This window comes from Lissotriton helveticus, chromosome 7 (assembly GCF_964261635.1).
Source record: "Lissotriton helveticus chromosome 7, aLisHel1.1, whole genome shotgun sequence".
Classification (NCBI taxonomy): domain Eukaryota; kingdom Metazoa; phylum Chordata; class Amphibia; order Caudata; family Salamandridae; genus Lissotriton; species Lissotriton helveticus.
This window is the reverse complement of record NC_136068.1, coordinates 150,029,224-150,045,935: the sequence shown is the minus strand read 5'-3', so window position 1 is coordinate 150,045,935 and position 16,712 is coordinate 150,029,224. Positions and strand designations below refer to the sequence as shown.

The 16,712-nt window shown below is 42.2% G+C and overlaps 1 protein-coding gene across 1 annotated transcript in view; it reads right to left on the bottom strand.

Moving 5' to 3' along the window:
* LOC144766677 (chloride channel CLIC-like protein 1) overlaps window positions 1–14,942 on the bottom strand; it is a 1,253,199-nt gene extending 1,238,257 nt beyond the window's left edge. The window contains exon 1 of the mRNA XM_078650450.1: window positions 14,816–14,942. The gene's annotated coding sequence lies outside the window, so the exon portion shown is untranslated. The remainder of the gene's footprint in view (window positions 1–14,815) is intronic.
* Between the last annotated feature and the right edge of the window lie 1,770 nt (window positions 14,943–16,712).

Here is a 16,712-nt window from a genome sequence, read left to right as displayed (position 1 = left end):
AATGGACTGACAGGGCCATTGCTATTTTTAGGTCTGTCAGTAACCCAAAAACAGACAATTCTCTCAATCCACGTGGGACATGAATGGCAGGTGTGGGATTTTTCACAAAATAGCGCAGTATAAAACTAATAGCTCTGAATAATTTTCACTTGGGTAACAATTCCAACAACTGACAATTACAACATAACCTTTAGGGAACTATCTGTACTGCAGTGTGGGACACCAACATTCCAGTTTGGTTCATAATTAGTCCTTTGTTTAGTGGGACAGACTAAAGATGTTGGCGACAAAAGACAATGTCTCTTGCAAGTATAGGGAAAATCCCTCCTCCTTCGTCCTTCATTGCTCCTTAGAAGCGTTCCCCCAAACATGTGGAGGGGCAGTTATGTGTGGAAGTCTCCTCCCTTTTTTGTGCTTTTGTTTTGGGTGTGCCCTAACAGGAGACTCCGAACTCCATCTCACGCTCAGACGGATCCTACAGCAAAAAGGCTAAGGCTAAAGGAGCCTTGAGGAATAAGTAAAAAGCAGTAACAGCCCAACACCAGTGGCAGAACTGGATCTAAGGAATACTCGATGTGTCTGCAAACTTGGTATAATAATGAGGCAGAAACTGTCAGTATATCAAGATTGCTCTACCAGAACTGGAGATCCCATAGCAGGAAAGACTGAGAAACTCTTCTGTGTGCCATTGTTGGGGTGGAGTGGTGTTCGCTGACTAGCAACTCACACTCACCAGATTCAAGACATGCAACCTGGAAAAAGTTTCTCAAGTTGCCGGGAGAATAACTGCCTTGAGTCAGCCTTGAGTAATCATCAGCTGTCAAAATTATTTTAAAAATTTGGACCTTTACTTTTTTTTTGTTTTTCCCAAATGGGGTGTGAGCTGAGTGACTATCTATGCTGCTCACTGACAGACAGTAGACAAGATGTCTGCTTCAAAGGTGCACTCAAAATGGCCCAGTGCAGAATCAGCCTCTCTTAAGTCAGCTAGCACTTACCTCATTTCCACCTAACCTGTAGTAAGTCCCTGCAGTCTCTTCTAATGCTATTACACAGCGAGACAAAGCACGAAGTGACAAGCTAGGATTATGCTTGCCTGATGTGAGATCAAATTGTAAGACTTTCGAAAACAATAGTGAAATGATGTCCACAACACAATCTGCAGGTAGGCAGGCCTCGAAACAACATTTTTTTTAATGTACTAGACCTGCAGGTCTAGTGACTTAAATAATCTACTTGACCTATTTGTAATGCTCTTGACCAATAAACTGGTTTCAAATGATGTGACCGTGGGCAAATATTTTTATTCTTTGAGCCGCCATTTTCTTCATTATCACAAACTCTGTTTGATTTATTAGACTATACTTTTTTCCCCATATATAATTTAAATGTAGCCCCATATAGGATACACATGACCCCCGACTTGCCTCGTAGTTCATCAACAACGCCATTAGGGAGGGGGTAGGAATGTTTCTCAAATCATGTTTGAAAACTATCTTTTTTAATAAATTCATCACTAAGAAAATTAAGTAGGAGCACACTGGCATTTGTAGTCAGTCATCACTAAGAACATGAAGTGGGAGCACACTGGCATTTGTAGTCAGAAGATTATACATTGAAATGGCCAAAACGTTCCCACTGACATGCTGCTTTACTGATACAACTATATAGAGTACTAACAATGATTGGAAATAGAGTTTCTGCAAATATGTAGTGTTCTAGTTTTTTTTGCTCAGATTTAAATCTTTGTTTGCATCACACTTCTTAATTACAAAACAATGTGCTTCTGTAATTCCTGATATATGTTGAAATATTTGTAATATTAATTTACAGGCTATTTATATAAACGTAATGTGTTAGAGGAAAATATCTCATATGTTTAGACAGCTCACTTGACAAAAACCTCTAACTCTAGTAAGAGAGAGAAAAATAAACCTCATTTTCCAAGCAGTAATTAGATAAAACTGACATTTGACATCTTTCCTTGAACAGACAGCTAATGTGTCAAGATAAAAACAAGATTTATTGGCATCTTTATTGCTCATTCACTTTCTGAATGAATAGAACACCTGTTCCTTTCCAGCCTAAGTTTCCAGTCAGGACTAGTAGGTGCTAAAAATAGCTCGACATAATAAAATTGTACTCGCATTTGCAAGTGGGAGAGTAGATTTTTCAAGTCCAGGTAGGACATACTTTATTCATCTGTCAGGTCTCCATCCCCGGCAGCAACTACCGCCCACAGAACCGCCATCTCCCTCCAACATTCCTGTTCGAATTCCAATCACCACACATATCCCTTCTTAACAATACTTAAATGAAACCAGAACATAAGAACTTACACACACAAAAATCAAACAACAAATAATGTAATGGATGAACTTGATTAAAATAACTAAACACAATAAAATAAATAAAAGCTTACAATAGAAATATTACCATAGGCACAGAACCACACGAACACACCGGATGTCCAGAGGATAGACACCCAACGAATCATGCAGAAGGCTCCACACGGAACGGCTCCTACTTCATCACATAATCCTTATATTGTACCGGAAGCTTTCTATTCCTAACTACACTACCACCCAAAGTATCATTGTTATGACATCTTTTAGAAATGACACTGCCCAGTCACCCTTTAGTTGAACACCTCCATCCTCGAGCCTTTGTTGAACACCTCCATCCTTGATCACCACACCTCACTACCACACAACCTGTCATGCACCAAAGAAGGTTTATTCGCAGGAATCACAGAAACCATCTTCTTATTCCAAACCTTTCCTCCTGCAATCAGGCCTCGAAAAATCAAAACAATTTTACTAGACCTGCAGGGCTAGTGACTTAAATAATCTACTTGCCCTATTTGTAATGCTCTTGACCCATAAACTGTTTTCAAATGATGTGACCATGAGCATATAATTTAATTCATAGAGCTGCCATTTCCTTCATTATGACATATAACACCTTCAAATTTGCGAGTTCAGCAGGTCTGCTGTACAAAAAACACTTTTGTTTTATTTAATAGACTAAACTTTATATCCATATATAATACAAATCTAGCCACATATAGGATACACATGACCCCTGACTTGCCTCTTAGTTCATTAACAGCATTTTTATCATTGTAGCATTGTTTCTCAAATCATGTTTAAAAAATATCACTTTTAATACATAACTAAAGCATGAATATGAACTGGTAGCACACTGTCATTTGTAATCAGCAGTTTTTACACTGAAATGGCCACAAACTTTCCCACTAACGTGCAGCTTTACTGATAAAGCTATATAGTATACAAAAAACAACGTTTGGAAATAGAGTTTCTGTAATGATGTGTCATTTGCACATCACCAAGTAAAGTGTTCTGGTAATGTTTAGCTCCTATTTAATTCCTTGTTCGCATAACACTTCTTAATTACAAAACAAAATGTGCTTTTGAAGTTCCAGATATATTTTGACATATTTTTTACAGTCTATTTTTTTAATATTAAGTGTTAGAAAAAAATAACTGAACTAACTGAATTAATCAAAATGTACGCTGAAGTAATCAAAAAACGCTCTCAAAGGCATGTACTTTTGTCATCATCTCTCTTATTTTACAACAGTAGTTTATAAGATCAATGTACATACTTCAAACAGAAATTGTTCTGCACTTAATTACAATGCATAAATGAATATACAAAAAAAACGTTCTTTCTACAATGTCAAAAGTTCAAACTTTTTATGCAATCAGTTGGTTTGAAAAGAAAAAAGATCCCAATCCCAAACGTTACAATCAGATACTGTCTGCTAAGTATTGGGTACTTAGCAGACAGTATCTGATTGTAACGTTTTTTGACCACTGCAGTACATGACAACAGCGGACGGTCACAGCACAAGGAGCGCAGTTTTATGCTTGGTGAATATTTGCGAGGCATTTTAGGTGAGCCGTCTCTGGTTTAGGTGAAGGGTTCTTTCATTATTTTTTTCGTAGTTTTATATGTATGTTAATGCAAGGATTCTGTTTTCTAACAGGACACAACACTTACTCACAGGAGCTTCTATAACGCATTACAGCAGTTCGCGCTTCGTACAGAGTGACGGGTAAGAGTATCCCTGACCCCATTAGCATGTCTAATTACACGGGACAGAAAGGCACATAGCTGGCACCATAAAATGGGTATCTGCGCATTTTGACGGCTGGGTTCTTTTTTCTTTTTGCTTGTCTTGCATTTTGCACTGATGGGTCACTACACTGTTGATCACACATTTAGAGATTGGCACTTTACGAACGTGCTTGGACAAATGTTTCCATTGATGCTTCTTATATATCAACACAGGATTCTGAAGTTAGTATTGAATCGTATTTTTTAGCACTTGGGTGTTTTCTTTCTCGTTTTCTTCTTTCTTCTTTGTTCTTGACATATTCTAATGTCTTTTTATAACATCTGGGGAGTGCTAATTCTAATTCCTGCACTGTGAATGATTTCCTGAAATTGTCAGTACTATTGTTCCATATACACTTATTGTGTTGTAGGTCTCCTGTGGAGAATACATTTGTATATTGTTCAGCTACATTGGATCTTCTACACTTCATCCCCTGATGAAGGGTTCAAGTTGGAACCCGAAACGCATTGGGATCTTTTTTCTTTTCAAACCAACTGATTGCATAAAAAGTTTGAACTTTTGACATTGTAGAAAGAACGTTTTTTTGTATATTCATCTATGCACTGTAATTAAGTGCAGAACAATTTCTGTTTGAAGTATGTAAATTGATCTTATAAACTACTGTTGTAAAATAAGAGAGCGTTTTTTGATTACTTCAGCGTACATTTTGATTAATTCATTGAGACATTATTGTGTCTAGTGCTGTGCTCCACTTAGGTTGTGGTTTTCCACAGCCTTCTTTTTGATGTTTGAATCCTCACAGAGACAGGTGGGTCATATCTCTCCTTCTAGTGGTAGCGCGCATATTGGGTGAAAATTATTGGACTTTTGCGTTCATTTAAGGTTTATTTTAAGAAGGATAAGGTGTGCAGGGTCACTTAACACTTTTATAGAAAAGAATAACTGACATCTTCAGCCCACTCACTTGACAAAAACCTCTAACTCTAGTAAGAGAAAAATAAACCTCATTTTCCAATCAGCAATTAGTTAAAAGACAAACTGACATTAGACCTCTTTCCTTGAACTGACAGCAAATGCGTCAAGATAAAAACAAGATATAATGATATCTTTATTGCTCATTAACTTTCTGAACGAACAGGACACCTGTTCCTTTCCAGCCTAAGTTTACTCATCAGAAGGTGCTAAAAATAGCTTGACCTGATAACATTTTACTCGCAATTGCGAGTGGGCGAGTAGATTTTTCGAAGGCCTGCGCAACCACAATCACATGGTCCCGAACCTCCACAACCTTCTTGGGAACTGAAAATCTAGACCATCCCTTTTTACAAAACCTGGTCTTTTAATACAAACCCAATCACCTACAGTCACCGACACAGTCCTCCCATTACCTCTCTGACCCCCTTTTCAAGGCAAAACCTTTTCCACATCCAAAATCTTTCCTAGGACATCACTATTCATCATCTTCCGGTTCATACAACCTCTATTGAAATCCTTACCAGCTACCCTTCCTGTCATAAGCATGAAAGGAGAAATCAGTCGCACTATACGAGGTTTGTCTATATGCCCACAACATGTCTTCACCAGTGAATTAAAATATATATATAGTGTGTCAAAACCCCGGTGGTGTGGGCGCGCTAAGGCCCACCCTAGCCTGGGGTCATTTATGTGAAAAATAGAAACACTTGTCTAAGATTCCAAAAAGTTGGAGTGGAACCGAGTTTATTGGGGGGCGCTAAAATTTAGAACGCCATGGATCTCGGGAGAGGGATGATAGCAAAATGGCACACCGCCCTGAATGCTAGGCACCGGCTTGGCACCTGCAACGCCCTTGATTGCCGGACCCCAAACAACCGGGGTTTTGACACACACTATATATATTTTAATTCACTGGTCCTGACGAATGCCTGATATAACATTTCACATAAGCGGAAACATGTTGACCGACCTCACGCTAGGATAATATTGGACTTATAATTCGGTCCGTTATCCTATATATATATTTTTTATCCCTGTCCAAATGGCGAAACGAATAAATTCCCTTTTTGACTCAATTGGCCTTTTTATCTTTCACTTCACATTCACAAAAACCAGCTCCGCAGAAATCTGGCGTTGCAGCACACCAGGGTGGCACTCGGCCACTCCTGGTGGGGCCCGATGATGAAGCATGTCACCGACCAGGTCGGTGAGTGAGGGCTTTCAAACAAACCTATAAAGGTTTTTTTCGCAAGCAACTAAGACTATGTGCTAGACTACTTGTTTGCCCCATTTTGTAGTCATTCTGAGTAGTGACGCTCCTACGTTGTTCTTTTGCAGTTACCATTTATAGACAAAGTGCGTAAAGCCGGAACAAAATCATCAATAAATTCTCCTGGAAGTTGTGCTGGCTGTAAAAATCTATGCCTGTCCAACACCACATTCCTTTTGGGTGAAAACCTTTTGCTCAAAGTCTTAATTTCTATGTATATTTGTCTACAATCAGTTCAGCATCACCACTATGAAGCACATGTACCATTTCCATCTGTAAAGTCTTTAAAATGACACTGCCTTTGTGACCCAGATTGTAAACGAATAACACCTTCTTTTTAGGTCTCGCCTCTCCATGCGCATGCGCATTGAGCGGAGTGAGACTATAGGGGCTTAAACAGAGTTAACTACACTGGCGATTTGATGCTGTGCCCGTGCGCTTTTAGGTCAATGCGCAAGCGCATTGAGCTAAAATGCGCGTGCACATCATCAAATCGCCAGCCATCTGTTCCCCAGCTTGGCGCCTCCGCTCCTGCTCTCTCCTGGCTGCTCCTCCCCTAATTATTCACGGCCGGCCGGCCGTACATTCACTTTCACGGCCGGCCGGCCGTGTCTGTCTGTTTTTTTTTGTTTTTTTTGCTTGTTTTGTGTATTTGGCTTTTGTTTACAACAGGAAGAGCGCCTTCGCCAGGAGCTCGCTTTAACCAGGCCCTCAAACGTTGCTGAAAGGAATTGTCCTGGTTATAAACCACACCGCATAGACAGACAGCCCGGGTGCTTTACGTTGTCACGGATTCTAGTAGACTTCTTACAACTCTCAATACAAAGATTAGTTGTGACGTTTAATGTGTGTAATCAGGCCGGTTTTCGCTGCAGCTGATGCCTAAAAACAACAGCAGAATCACTTGCTCTCGGGAAGCGCTTTCCCCCTACCCTTCTTGGTGTTTCGGAGTTCACACTATGGCAACGGTGATGCCTTTCTGTTTATAGCGCTCTCTCCCTGTGAAAAACATCACTCCCTTCCTTCTCCTTATGTGAACTGCTGTTGCCAGCAGTGTTTTGAGTACACCCCTTGTCCGATCGCACAGCCTGATTCACGATGTCAGGAAAAAATAATTCGAAATTTGCTTCTACAGTATTATTGCTATCTTTGAACCGAATTTAACTCTCAATACAAAGATTAGATGTGACGTTTAATGTGTGTAATCAGGCCGGTTTTCGCTTCAGCTGATGCCTAAAAACAACAGCAGAATCACTTGCTCTCGGGAAGCGCTTTCCCCCTACCCTTCTTGGTGTTTCGGAGTTCACACTATGGCAACGGTGACGCCATTCCGTTTATACTCCCTGTGAAAAACATCACTCCCTTCCTTCTCCTTATGTGAACTGCTGTTGCCAGCAGTGTTTTGAGTACACCCCTTGTCCGATCGCACAGCCTGATTCACGATGTCAGGAAAAAATAATTCGAAATTTGCTTCTACAGTATTATTGCTATCTTTGAACCGAATTTCAGGCCAATTTCTATCTTTGAACTGGATTTCAGGCCATGGGTAATTACACAGGCTGGCACTCTTGGCTCACACGCACTACTCATAGGAGCTAATTCAGGAAGCCATTTTCACGAATACCTGAAATACTTCTACATGAGTACTACCTCTAACACTCAAAGAAATCTGGTGAACTGGCCCCTAAATGTTCAAGTCCATATTAGTAAAAGTGCACAGATGACAAACACGTTTCTGTTTATAATCCTTGTATATTAATATTCCTTGTTTGCTTCTCCCATCCTAACGCTTCCAAAGCAACTGGGATTTTCTTTACTGCCCTAACAAAATGTGTGTGCACGCAATACGTTAACATTATTTGTAAATGCCTACAACGCAATCACAGGTTTTTACATTAAAGTCAGTCCAATTGGTTTTGCCGACATTTGTCTCAAAAGAAATCAGTATTTCTCAACACTATGTTTTTTTCACAAAACCGTAGCTTTCATTTTGCTAAGCAATAGATATCCTTGTGTCCATGGAATGCTCAAATACTTCCTGTAACTGGTGTGCCAACCTCAGTTTGATAAAAGTCAGGACTCTAGCGATAATTGGGCATTCATCCTAATGTTAGCAAAATGGTCACGTAAATACAAAACATGTTGCATTAGAAATGCTATAGGTGTCACATTTGCAAAAGTTATAACTATTGGCGTTGTAAATGACAAAGCTATTAATTTAGCTATTTTCAAAAACAACACATAAATTAAAAAAAACATTTACAAGACCAATAGCTCCAACTTTTCTAATGCGAGACCTATTGCATTTCCAATGCTTGTTCTTAGAAGTAAAAGTGTCCCCATCTATTGCATCTACATATGCATCAAAAGCTTCAAAACATTGTATCCAATTCAATGAAGGTGAAACTGGAGCCGCTAAAAATGGAGGTGGCAGAGATATTCTTTACATGACCTAATTGTGCACGCAAGGTGAGTTGCTGCCTCTAATATAATATTGATAAATAAATTACCCTGGGGGTATGAAGATAATGGGTGCACCGTTACTTAAATCAATATGAAAAACAGGCAATAGTATGGTGTACCTGTCACTGAAATTGTAAAAGTGGAACCCTGAACATTATCAATTTACACTATTTAGTAGATGTGCCCATCACCGACGTTGACCAGGACTTAAGCAACAGGCAATGATAATGGGTGTGCCTATCACCGAACTCGTACAACTGGAATGCACAATACATAGGCAACAGGCAATAGTAATGGATGTGCCAGTCAATGAAATCGCGCCACTTGAAGATAGGTAATTCCCTTTAATCTGGATGAAACTGATCCCAGACATTTGAAATGGACGCCGCACTTACAGTGGCAGAGTCCTCTCTGCAGCACGTAGAGCTTGAATTAAGATACACGCACAAAAGCTGTTGTGCATATGTGAATTGCACTCCAATTGCGTGCCGCTCTCCAGCTGCTTCCTCGAACACACAGCCGAGCGGGTTTGAATACCCTTACGGTTGCAGCGCGTGCCTTTCTCCCGCTTCTTCCTCTCTCACACACAACCGTGTAGGTTTGAATACCCTTAATGCTGCAGCATGTGCCGGACTCCTTATACCAATGTCTCTCCCAAAACTCGCACACACATTGCCAGTACCTTCCGCAGCCGCTACAATGACTTCACAGGCAGCGACAAATGCTGGACGAAATTTCGGGGGCACGCATTACATTTTCCAGAATCATTCAAACTTGCGGCTCTCCTGGACCTATGGAACCGCGCTCGAACTCAGGAACACATCAGGGTCACACACTGTGGAGATGGGAATGCTGACAGCACGCGTCGCCACTGAATGATGTCCACAACACGATCTACAGGTAGGACGTACTTTATTCATCTGTCAGGTCTCCATCCCTATTATTTACAACAAGGGGTGGTGATGGACAGAGTCTCTGAATTAAGCAGAATACTCTCACCCAGTCAAGAGATCAGGGCTAGATCCAACACCGTTTTTTAGCTCATTGCACCATCCCAGTTTCAGAACCTGGCTGTATGCAAATTAGTCTGTCCCTGGCCCAGTGCATCATGGGAACAGGGCAGACTAGACTACAAAAGCCAATTCTTACACTGGGAAGGAAACAAGCTTCCGGGGACCGGTTTCTGTCATTTCAGCCGTCTTCGGCCCGGCTTGCTTGAATCCTGATGGTGCAATGAGCAAGGGACTCACATCTGAGTATACCCTTCCACGCTTAGGGTGGACAAAATTATTTACAACAAGGGGTGGTGATGGACAGAGTCTCTGAATTAAGCAGAATACTCTCACCCAGTCAAGAGATCAGGGCTAGATCCAACACCGTTTTTTTAGCTCATTGCACCATCCCAGTTTCAGAACCTGGCTGTATGCAAATTAGTCTGTCCCTGGCCCAGTGCATCATGGGAACAGGGCAGACTAGACTACAAAAGCCAATTCTTACACTGGGAAGGAAACAAGCTTCCGGGGACCGGTTTCTGGCATTTCAGCCGTCTTCGGCCCGGCTTGCTTGAATCCTGATGGTGCAATGAGCAAGGGACTCACATCTGAGTATACCCTTCCACGCTTAGGGTGGACAAAATTATTTACAACAAGGGGTGGTGATGGACAGAGTCTCTGAATTAAGCAGAATACTCTCACCCAGTCAAGAGATCAGGGCTAGATCCAACACCGTTTTTTAGCTCATTGCACCATCCCAGTTTCAGAACCTGGCTGTATGCAAATTAGTCTGTCCCTGGCCCAGTGCATCATGGGAACAGGGCAGACTAGACTACAAAAGCCAATTCTTACACTGGGAAGGAAACAAGCTTCCGGGGACCGGTTTCTGGCATTTCAGCCGTCTTCGGCCCGGCTTGCTTGAATCCTGATGGTGCAAATAGCCAGGTTCTGAGCTGGGATGGGGCAGTGAGCTAAATAACGGTGATGGATCAAGCCCTGATCTTTGGACTGGGTAAGAGTGGTCTGCTTAATTCAGACACTCTGTTCATCACCACCCCTTTTTCTGAATCGTTTTTGGCCACTATAGGTGTGGCAGGGTATACTCAGACATGAGTCCCTTGCTCACTGCTCCATCAGGATTCAAGCAAGCCGGGCCGACGAGGCTGAAATGCCAGAAACCGGTCCCTGGTAGCTTGTATCCTTTCTGGTGAAGAATTGGCTTGGTAGTTTGGTCTGCCCTGTTCCCATGATGCACTGGGACAGGAACAGACTAATTTGCATATAGCCAGGTTCTGAGCTGGGATGGGGCAGTGAGCTAAATAACGGTGATGGATCAAGCCCTGATCTTTGGACTGGGTAAGAGTGGTCTGCTTAATTCAGACACTCTGTTCATCACCACCCCTTTTTCTGAATCGTTTTTGGCCACTATAGGTGTGGCAGGGTATACTCAGACATGAGTCCCTTGCTCACTGCTCCATCAGGATTCAAGCAAGCCGGGCCGACGAGGCTGAAATGCCAGAAACCGGTCCCTGGTAGCTTGTATCCTTTCTGGTGAAGAATTGGCTTGGTAGTTTGGTCTGCCCTGTTCCCATGATGCACCGGGACAGGAACAGACTAATTTGCATATAGCCAGGTTCTGAGCTGGGATGGGGCAGTGAGCTAAATAACGGTGATGGATCAAGCCCTGATCTTTGGACTGGGTAAGAGTGGTCTGCTTAATTCAGACACTCTGTTCATCACCACCCCTTTTTCTGAATCAGGTCTCCATCCCTGGCAGCAACTGCCTGCAACAGAACCTCCAGCTCCCTCCAACATTCCTGTTCGAATTCCAATCCCCACAAATAGCTTATCTTCCCTTTGGTGTTAAGAAAACAATCAAGTCCCAAACTGCAGGGCTTGCAGAGAGCACTGAATTTGCTAAGCCATTTTGTCAGTGTTGGTGCTGTGCCTGTGCTGTGGATGGGAAGCTTACCAATATTCTTTTATGAGCTATTGAGTGCAAAAGGAACTGTGCAAGGTATGGAAATTCTGGATTGGAGTTTATTTATTTAGGGGACAGGACAGTTTAAGAAGCAACGAGGTGGAGGTTATTAAAAGAAGTAATGATGACAATTTTCTCAAATAGTTAAGAAGCTTAGAGGTTGTTTCCAACAAAATCATCACAACAAACCCCTTCATTATTTGCCTTGTCCCCCCCCCCCGTTACCATCTAGTTTGGATCTGAGCTATCAGAGAGTGACTTATGAAGCCCTGCGCCACTGACAGGATAAAGCATGATATGGGGGGTGAAGGGGCTAAAGTGTTGTAGACGAATCTAGGACTCTAGTTAAGTATTCCCGATTTATGCCCTTATGTGGTTATATCAAATCATATCCTTATATAGGCATAAGAATCATACCCATATTAAGACATAGCCAATGCAGTCCAAATACGGCAAGGCTACTCCCATAGACTCCTAGAAAGCACAACGTGTTCTTAGATAAACCAAGCCTCCAGCAGCCCGGGAATTCCCCCTGCTTCTGTATTGATTTGTCCTAGAACTCCCGGAGTCCTGAAGGAACTGCGAGTTCTTAGTGACGTCTTATGTCCAACCTTACGTCAAACTCGGCACCTTCCAGGTATAAATATACCAGCATCTGCCCTAGCAATACAGACGGTGGTTTGGAGCAGATCGACTATCTACTTGCCCGACGCCCTGCTGTAGAAGTGCCGAAGGAAGCCGACCCTCCCGCTGACGCACTGAGAGAGACGCTGTCTTTTCTCCTGCCGAGAAATCCAGCTCCAGTGTTTCCCTGTCACCCTTGCGGGTTGCTGGGAGTTCAAGTCCTGAGAGAGAGATACAAGACCTCCTTCATTCTATAACCAAGGTACGGAGCGGATTAGACCCTTAGAGAATTCTGGATTTAGATTCTTGGCAGAAACTATCTTAACTCAAACTACATTTCACTTACTCCTTCCCACGTACTAGGCTTAGGTTAGGTACACCGGGGTAGGCGTATCTTAGAAGCACCAGTTTAGTACGTTTAGTCATTATTTTATCATTGTATGTATTTTATCCATGTTAAACACCATATGGCTTAGAAACCATACCATGCTTTTACAGTATTATTTTATAGTACTCCTTTTACTGTACGCACTTTACTTTATGACAAGTATTGCGATTGTAGCAATTCACTTCTCTTGCATGAGAAAGAAGACTGTTCAATAAATAACCTCTTTTATTGAAAAAGCCCGTCTCTCTGTTTCTCTGCACTTCTGGTGAAACTAAGCATGCACGATTGACTGAGTAGAATAGCTATCTATTGTTTCTGCGACTCTGGAGGTATACTCCTTATTCTTGAGGGAGCAAAGTTGTCATGTTTATGCGGTTGTCATAAACTAATCCCTTCTTGTGAATTAGAGAAAGTTTCTAGTGACCTCTGAGCTAGCTGGCATTCATAATTAAGTCTAACATATTCAATAGAGACCTAGTCGACCTAAGTCCTACGTCTAAACTATCGTTTATGTTATTCCAATGCGCAGAGCCTATTGGGCATATAGGAACTACACTACAAAAGTTGCGAAGTCAGGAAAAAAACTATGCTTCTATCTATGACATTTTTTATGGTGCAAATAGGAGAGAAAGTGTCACTTGAAATGTAATGCAAACAACATGAGCCACATCAAAACTTAGACTTAGTCCTGCTCCATTAGAACAGTCCAATTCTAACTGCCAGGTCAGATCCCGCCTAGAACAACATGCAATCGATCACAGACCTGTTTCTGTTTTAGTGAGCCTAATTACTAAGGTTTATCATAAGACCTGTGGCACAGCAAGCATCAGACTGACATCAGGAAATGGTCATTGCACTTAAGAGTGTCACACTGAAACATAAAACGTGATGGGTAGAAACCTTGTAAAAAGTCTAAGCCATTGGCAATCACTCGATCCACATTAGGAGTCTGTTGTTTTTTGTCCTCTATGCCACTTCAGACAAAGAGAAGCCATATGCAAATCAGAATTGGGCTTACTTGAAGAGAAGCATTTCAACCTGAGACCCTCTCTGGAAAAGAACACCGGTATCCCCAAGTTGGTTGAGTTTTGCCCAGCCTAATAAACAGTGACTGAGATCAATTCAAGCATTCCACCCATCACTTTTTTATTGCTCTCTGTATAGGTGTGACAGGTATTCACAGAGGTGGGTCCGCAGCTTACTGTACCATAAAAGTCAAGCGGCACCTGCCCGATAAGGCCCAGCAATGATATTAATGTGCCTTGGATTGCTTACTATACCCTTCAGCAGGCATGTGGTGTTTCACTTCAGAGCAAGACCAAAAGTAAATTGCTATTATTGTTTCCTGTCTGAAGTGAGCCCTAAATGATAGACTGGATTGTGGCCTGGAGTAATTACCAATGGCTGCGATTGAAGCAATCCACCCATCACCTTTTTTGTTTCGCTCATGGTAATGTTTTTGAAGCGACAGGTAAGCCCAAGCATCACACCTATAACTTATTTCATCAAAGGACTTACTACACATTACAGATGACAACCCATAAGGCTGAAGACAGTCTGGTGGTGATTGTGTTTTTGTTTAGAGGGGACGTGACGTAGAAATCCAGGCTAGACTCTTCCTAACGTAACAGGGTCAAGACTGATTTGCTTGTGGTTGTCCCTGTCTGAAGCGACATCGTTAGTAAAAAAAATAAAAAAGCATACTGCCCATCCCATTAATAAGTGAGTAGTAATTCTAGTATTCCACCCATCGCTAGTTTCTGTATTAAAAACAAAAAACACAAAATGAAATCCTTTCAAAGACACCATTGTTTGCTTTTCTCTATATTACCCAAAACATTATTATAATTCACAACTCTAAAAAATTTAAATGACATTTAAAAAAAGACATGTTCGGGCATAAATTCTCCGTTTTCCCAGTGCAGAAAGCCCCATTGGGCAGGGACGCTGTGCAAACATTGCCTCCTGTTTCATAAACCCAAACATTCCCGTAATGTCACCCCCCAGCTCACCTTACCTGAGGAATAGTAATGCCAGGCGCCAACCTGCAGCACCTACTACCGAAACAAAATCAAATTCTGCGCACTACGGAAGCCGAGCGGGGACAGGTGTAAGAGGCTCAGAGAACGCGAAATCAAAAGCCGGGTATGACGCCACGACATGGAAATTAAAGTAGGACTACAGTTTCTGAAAAGAGATCTCAGAAGGAACTTTAGCGTGAAGTAGACACATATAGGAGCCATGATAGCGCTTGTTTTTGCATTTCTTTCCCCCCAAGAGTTTTATATAGCGCGAACTAGACCCCGAGTTATCGGAGCGCTGTACATAAGCAGCAGCTTCGTTAGAGATTGACACATTCATTTTTGTCAGGATGTTGATCGTCGTAGCCGAGACTCGACCCTGGTTCCCACTTTGAGATCGACCGCTCTAGCGGTTAGGCTATATCCTCAACCGGTTTTGGAAGATAAGAAGTCGCTTAAAGTACGATTAAAGTAACTCCATAACCATTAAAGTACGATTGTACTTTAATGGTTATGGATATGTGAATTTGTATTACAATTATCTGGGACACATACATTGCTCTTACATTATGCATAGCTGTTAAGTTTCCAAGTTCCATTCGTTATTATTTGGACCAGGCCTGTTTTTTCAGAGAATTCTGGAAATTGCAGTTTGATTTAACTCACTATAAAACCAGTACACGTCCCAGAAGTCTAAGGGAAAAAACAAGCATTGGCATAGCAAATAGGTCTAGCTTTTGGGACAAGTATTTAGTTATGCAGCACAATATCCTTGGTGAAACAACATCAACTGTTGCATGGCTAAACACTTATAAGGTACAAGGTTTAGCCATGCAACAGCTGATGTTGCACCAAGAATATTGTGCTGCAAAACTAAATACTTTTAAGGTCCCAAAAGCGAGACCTATTGGCTATGCCAATGTTTGTTTATAGTGTGCCCGGGCCGATTTTTAATCCCGATCCAAACCTGATCCAGGGGTAGAAGTTTATTGGGTGGGGTGTGGCTTACTGGGTTGAAGTTTGGGCTCGTGCGCAGGGAGGGACCTGTCAGGTCTCTCAGTGGGCACTTTACAGCTGGCTGCATGCCCAATGGAAGATAATAGAAGGGACAGCAGACTGTGTACCCCTACCAAATCAGTTTTTCTGTCCCTCGGCCCTCGGAGATGATTTGTTGGGACGTGGTCTGTAGTTTTACTTAAACTCACTGCTGACTCCATACCGAAACACAGACACATATTTCACACAAGCAAAATGTGTGTGCCAGTTATGAAACTGCACGTTGCATAACGTTATTCTTCTTCCATTCTATAAAGTCAGGGGTAGCAATCCTGCGACCACAACTTGGAGCGTCTGAGGGCCGAGAATGGGGCTGGTTGGATAAGAGCAGCGGTGGGTGGTGCGAGCAACGCAGCGTCGAGGGCGCCGTCGGGCAGTGACATTGAGCACCAATAACAGACGGAGGGGGCAGTCCTGTTGGCAGGTGGACATAGGGGCACCCAGGGAGAGGAGTTGTGATCAGTCACTGAAAACAAGTTATTCGTTGAGGGACAGCTTCCTCGTGAGGAGCAGTGACAGGATTTTTACATTTTTACTGCACTATTACGCATACATGATCTGGCAAACTGAGTATTGTTGTAACATCGCTACGGACATTTCCGGAGCTGTTGTGTTTTGTCAGATGTGAATATCCGACCACAAAAGTAGTAGAGCACAAAGCTTAAAGTATAAAAAAAAGATATAACAAGCATTGGCTGCGCAGCCGTGAAAGTAACGAGGCCGTGCGGCCATGAAAGTGAAAGTTAGCGCAGGGACGCGCTCTGTGGTGGGGGAGGGGCAGAGCGAGGCGCTGGCTCAGGCGAGACCTAAAAACAGGACTGAATTGATTAGTCAAGC